This window comes from Homalodisca vitripennis, chromosome 1, assembly GCF_021130785.1.
Source record: "Homalodisca vitripennis isolate AUS2020 chromosome 1, UT_GWSS_2.1, whole genome shotgun sequence".
NCBI lineage: Eukaryota > Metazoa > Arthropoda > Insecta > Hemiptera > Cicadellidae > Homalodisca > Homalodisca vitripennis.
In genome coordinates this window covers 42791487-42798034 of record NC_060207.1, presented here as the reverse complement: position 1 = coordinate 42798034, position 6548 = coordinate 42791487, and positions in this window count along the sequence as shown.

The following is a 6548-nucleotide window of genomic DNA, read 5'->3' as shown; positions in this document are numbered from 1 at the left end:
TGTTTTTATACTCTACATTATAACTAATTCTAGTATCAATAATTACTAGAATTGATTAATATCACCAAAATGCATTAATTCCAAAGATATTAGCAGAAACATTGTTATTGTTGTTATTTATTTACGAGATTCGGTAGCACATAATAATCTTTGAAGGTCGAGGTTTGGGGGATGACAAACAAATTTCCCTTGACGAAACGAGTATTGGAACTACTTACATATTCTGGGAGCGCTCCTTAACCCGTCTGTGTGGGAAACGATCAATTTCCTAGACAACTTGAGATGAATGCTAAACTTGACACTTTCAAATATAGAGATTTTTGGCGATCATGGACGAACTTGAGGACGGTGCAAAGAGGTTTTAGGATATTGCAGAACTGTATACATATGAATAATTACGGTCGACGTCATTGACCCCTGATTGCCAGTGGTGAAGTTTGCGTATAACATTTGAGCTGCTTGGAAGAATAACAGCTACGTTTCCGAGTCACCCATATGGTGCCCATATACTGTATTATCAGATAAATATATAATCTTTGTCTAAAATCGTTAGTGCTGAGATTTTCAATTAGCAATGAAACGTACAACATTTTTCCCCTTTTCATTTTAAGACGAATTAGGAAAATAGAAATACTTTGGAGCTAAACTTATTAAGCAATGGGAAAATGGTAAACCGTTTAAATATAATAATTAGCTGAGTATTACCCAATGCCTACCACTCGAGTGTCTGTCTCTTGTCCATCCAAACGATATCTTGAGATCGAACTGACCTATGGTCTATAGCATAAAGGCTTATATGCTATTTAAGATAATTCAGTGCAATCATATAAACGTTTAACTCGTAACAACACGCCTATTGTTGTATCAGCTAACCTTGAAATTTAGAAGTGACAATTTTATGATATTAAATCAATCCTAAACCATTATCTTACGTAACATTTTATTTGGGAAAAAAATCTTTACACGGAATAAATAAAAAATATCTTGTAATTAGACTTTTCTTTCATAATTTGCTTTAATCTATATCCTATTTTATATGGAATGATTCAGTTTATCCGATTAACATTACATGGCACGTTTATTCACTAAAGAATACACTTCTTGAAAGTTTATATAATTAATTAGTACTCGACGTGTTAGAGAAAACCTACAATAATCTTTCTCCATGCTAAATGTGATGTATAAAACTGTCCTATTGCACTCTATTCAATTATGAGGTATTAGGGTTTTAAAAATATTTTCAATGATAACTATTTGTTATATTTAATTTAGGAGTTGTCTCAATAAGATCTCCTTCAGGAATTAATCGGCCGCAAGCTTTTACATTCCGATGAGCAGCGTCCAGTCGACTGGGTTTTAATATTCCCACTGGTTCTGCTTCTGTACTGTACTGTATACTGTATAGTTTCCATGTCTAGATAAATAGACGAGTAGGGACTAGTGGCAATGACATGTCACGTGTTTGTGTGTATGGGATAATCAGTGGGTGTTCATTATGTTTAAAATTTACTTTTCTTTTATATAATAATAGTGTTTGGTTATGGGGTGTTGTTTTTATTGTTATATAATGTGGATCATTCAGTCTCAAGTGATAGGTTGCACGGAATTACATTACAAGAAGCACAATATGAGATAAGTAAGTAATATGAAGTGGTAAACTTTTATAAACTACCCTTAATGCTGGAGTGAGGTTGTTTTTGAGAAAATGTGACAATATTTTTGGTTGATAACTTCATTAAAATATTTGTAATTCTTAAGAAATCTTTATAATTGTGTTTTATTCTCACGTATGTACAATGTTAATGAACAACGGTTTGTACTGAAATCTTATTTTTTTAATGCAAATCCGACAGTTAAAATTTCCTTCCAAAATTTTATATGACCATATTTTAAATGTTGACAATAAAACTTGAATTTAATTAAACTATACATCAGAAATAAATATACACAAATACACCAATAAGTTTTAAATACATTTTTAAAAGTTACGAAAATAATGTTTAAATTGTTAAGGAAATTTAACATCCTTGATTACAAAGTGGTAAGTTGAAATTAATATAAGTAATTAATAATAATTTTTAGTTTAATACCTGAGAGTACTATGAGTTAATGTTAAATTTTGACAATAAAATTTGAATTTAAATAAAATATACATCAGAAATAAATATACACAAATACACCAATAAGTTTTAAATCAATTTTTAAAAAGTTACGTAAATAATGTTTAAATTCTTAAGGAAATTTAACATCCTTGATTACAAAGTGGTAAGTTGAAATTAATATAAGTAATTAATAATAATTTTTAGTTTAATACCTGAGAGTACTATGAGTTAATTTTAAATTTTGACAATACAATTTGAATTTAAATAAAATATACATCAGAAATAAATATACACAAATACACCAATAAGTTTTAAATCTATTTTTAAAAGTTACGAAAATAATGTTTAGATTCTTAAGGAAATTTAACATCCTTGATCCCAAAGTGTTGAGTTAAAATTAATACAAATAATTAATAATAATTTTTAGTTTAGTACCTGAGAATACCATGAGTTAATTTTTAATAGTCCTAAATAATAAAAAATTAAATTAAAATGACAGGGACAGTTTTTTATGTTTTATTTCCCTTATAGGTTCTTACTGAAATTATTAATTGTAATTGCAACTTAGATTTGTCCAGATTATTAAATATAAAGTCTATTTAAATTTAAATTAAAAATTTAATTTAATTTAAATTAAAAGGTCCAACTTACAACAATTCTAAATTTATACTTGTTCAATGCTATGCATGTTAAACTATCACTTACAAACTGAATCAGAGTTTGTATATGGCCAAATATTTAGGTATCAGCTTCCCTTACATTATTCTCTGTAAATCAATTAGCTACGCTCAGAAAGAGTTGATTGGTCTGGAGAATCAGTAGGGACAATATTATTGAGCAGGGACCAACGTATTATTGTATACGTATATTTGGTTCAATTTATCGTGCTTATTGTATTTGTTCCAGTAAGATACTAAGCGTTAGTGCCTTTATCCAGAAACACAAACTTAGTCAATCGCCTGAATATAAAATTTAATATTTTTTTAAACTTAATTATATTATTAAATATGGAACAAATGACTAAAGCAAACAACAATAATGCCATGCATCCTCATGAAACGTGCTCACACGAGTTGAATTACACGCAAGTAGTGAAAGAATACCAATGCCTGTGGAGACGTGATGATGTCACAAGTTTGTAACAACTTGTTACACAAACCGAACTATTCTCACTGTTGTTGTGTGCTGAATATTTGTAGTATCCCCCCCCCCCTATAGAGTCGTTGTTGTCGCTCATATTGATAGTATCATGCAACACACAGCTGGATTTTTGAATTACCAATGGGAAACTTTTGTAATTTATTTCTCTACAACTGAATATAATTTAAGAAAAGTCTTTCTTTTATGGGTATTACACTTTTTACGTTCTCACAAGAGAGATTGGTTTTTCTTTCGCAATTCAAAAATGGATTCTATGTATTAATAATGTATTTTTAATTCATATATGTAAAATAAAAGAATCGTTTCCTCTGAGATAGTATTAAATTTGAGCCACTCATTGATTTATCCATTAGTTAAGTATCAGTAGGTTAAGCTGTAAAACCTTTCGTATTTTATAATATTTTTTAAAATTTATCAGACGTCAGTGTGTTAATAATCACGGTTATTTTCGGATTGTTCACGCTTATGATGAAACATTTTCAAAACTGTTTCTTAGCATACATCTAATAGGCAATATAAAGGTGTGTACAAAGTTCAATGTAAGCCCCTTCTTTAGTTTCAGAGTTTGATGATATGAAGTAGATATTATTAATATTGTGATATTTTAAGATGTTCACGTTTTTTTACGAAAAGATGCAAACAATCGTTCTGAACGTACTTATACGTGTGACTCAAATGGTAATTATATATTAAAACAATTCTGAATATGATACAAATTGGTATTAAAATGAATTGGGATTTAGTGAATTTTTTTGCAGTTTTTATGCAAAAGTATTTCTTAGCGAGCACCTAGGAGGTAAGAAGGACCTGTGTACTAATTTCCAAATAAATCCGTTCTGTAGTTTCGAATATTTCTGTAGTATTTGATTTTTATGTGTAAAGATTTAATTTCTTATATTTTTTATGGGGGCATAAATTTTATCATTTAATGAAGTGTCTAATGAGCTCCTCCATAAAAACGTTTAGTTGTTTTTTTTAGAAACAGTCGATGAAAAAATATTTGGCTACAGTACAGAAGGAAATGTAAGCTTTTAGAGTACATCAGGCATTTAATACAACTAATTACAACGTCTTTTTGGTTATTATAGTTATAATATATATATATATATATAAATATATATATATAAATATATATAATATATTATATATATTATATATTATAATATTATATTAGTATAGTAAAAAGTATATTTTATTATTTATCCCTACTTTATATAGATCTAAATTCTTTATTATGTGATTTTTGTTAAACACAACGGTTGAATAATAGGTCCTGTTGCTTGTTATACCAAATATATTTGGTATGCAAGTTAAATAGAATAACTCTAACAAAAAACCTCCTCGAGTTTATCAACCATCAAGCATCAGTGCTCTTACTTAGTCTTTGGTAAACCAAACCTTGTATAAGCTAATAATGCAGGCTGTCAGTAAATTTCTCTATTAGACTGCATTATACGACCTGTCAGGTGTCACTATATGACTAGTATTAAACATCAAACAGTGTATTGTTTAGTTTGCCGTCTGTCTGCCTGTTCTGTCCACTTTTTAAGATTATAATTTTAAACTGTACATAATTAATTCTTTTATCATTTAAACATTTACGTCTTGCATTAAACAAGAAAAAAATATCACTTCAGGTTTTAAATAGTAGCTAAATAAAATATAGGAACTCAAAAGCGAGAGGTTTTACTGTTATGAAAGAAATTGTCCAAGATGATGCATTCTACATGACATCATATACAATCATATACAATCTTGGCAATCTCTATGCAATTAAGTTCCTAATGATATGCCTACCTAGAGTGAAAAGAAGATTGTCAGAAATATCATCTCAGTAGTTCGTGGGTAGTAAGTCTCAGTAGTAAGTTGATGTGACGAAACAAGTCATTATCGTGCAATTTCTTTCAAAATAATTATCAAACTTGCTACTTTCCTAGGTATTATGTAGCTATCACTTATTAATTATAAATAGTTTCTTTTACTCAATTTAATATCTCCATTTATTTTATTTACTAACTTTATGTATCAATTAGATACATTATTGCTGTTGTTACGATTGATTACACTTGAGCCGGTTCAATACCTATATCTCCCCGGCTCATGTGTGTTTTATATAGTGTATGTGTGTGTGGTTTATTGGCTGCAGAGGCCACTGACCATTTGAAGGCGTTTGGCCTTTCCGGTAGAGTGGCAAAGACTCCGAGCCGTGGTGTACAAGTTAGGAGTAGCTCCAAGTTAAAATTTTTGTTTAACTAAGTGTTTTATTTAGTTTTGCTGAGCTGTTCTCCTTCTAACATGTGCGGCTAAGTTTACGGCCCCTCACTGATGAGGTCCAGGAGATGAATTGATTTTCTGCTGTCATCTCTCCATCATGCGTGGTCGCAGAGAACCTTCGATTTTGCGCTCTGCTGAAGGACGGCCACCATGATGGACATTTCTACTAGTCAACATCTGTGATACCCTGCTCATATTCTTTATTTATTTGTTATTGTTATTGTTGACATTTATATACTTTATATTTTGTTATTTAATTTTAAGTTAGTTTTAGATATTATTTAGTTATTTCTTGGATTTCATTAGGAGCCCGCCCTTAGCCGAAGGATACCGGGTGGAATTGGCATTTCTTGTTTCAAATTATGGCGTTTCTAATTTTTGTATGCAGGTGCACCTGATAAGGATTGTTTGAGGTATATACTACTGCAGGCACTTTTTATTTTTTTTTATTTATAGAATATATACTTATATATTTATATTGACTAGATAGGCCTATATTGTGTCTTAGTAAATGAACCTGAGTATGCTGACCACGGTGTTCTTTTTTTTTACCTAGTTTAGTTTTGATCCGGCATCCCGTTCGCCACCATGGGCGCGCGCTTCCCTGATGGTTTGCTGTGGGTGTGCGAGCGGCGATGTACGGTTTCACACTCTACACAACACGCAATATTTAAAATACAATAAAAGTATATGTATATGTATATATATATATATAATTGACACTACGTTACAAAAATAATCTTGTAGAGACCTACTCTTGTATTGTTTTCAAATAAAGACTTCATAGTTGACGGTTTCCGTCAACATTCAACTCTATCCATCATCGTTTACACTCCCTTCTCTTCAAACAGCTGAGTGCACTGTTTAATAAGTTGCACTTCATCGAACTAGGCAAACCTAGATAAACTAATAGGACGGCAAGGATAGCTCCTTCAAGATCACTTAGTACGTCATTACTAGATATACAGTTAAAACAAATTAGTATTGGATCACATAAAATGGTTAAATGGA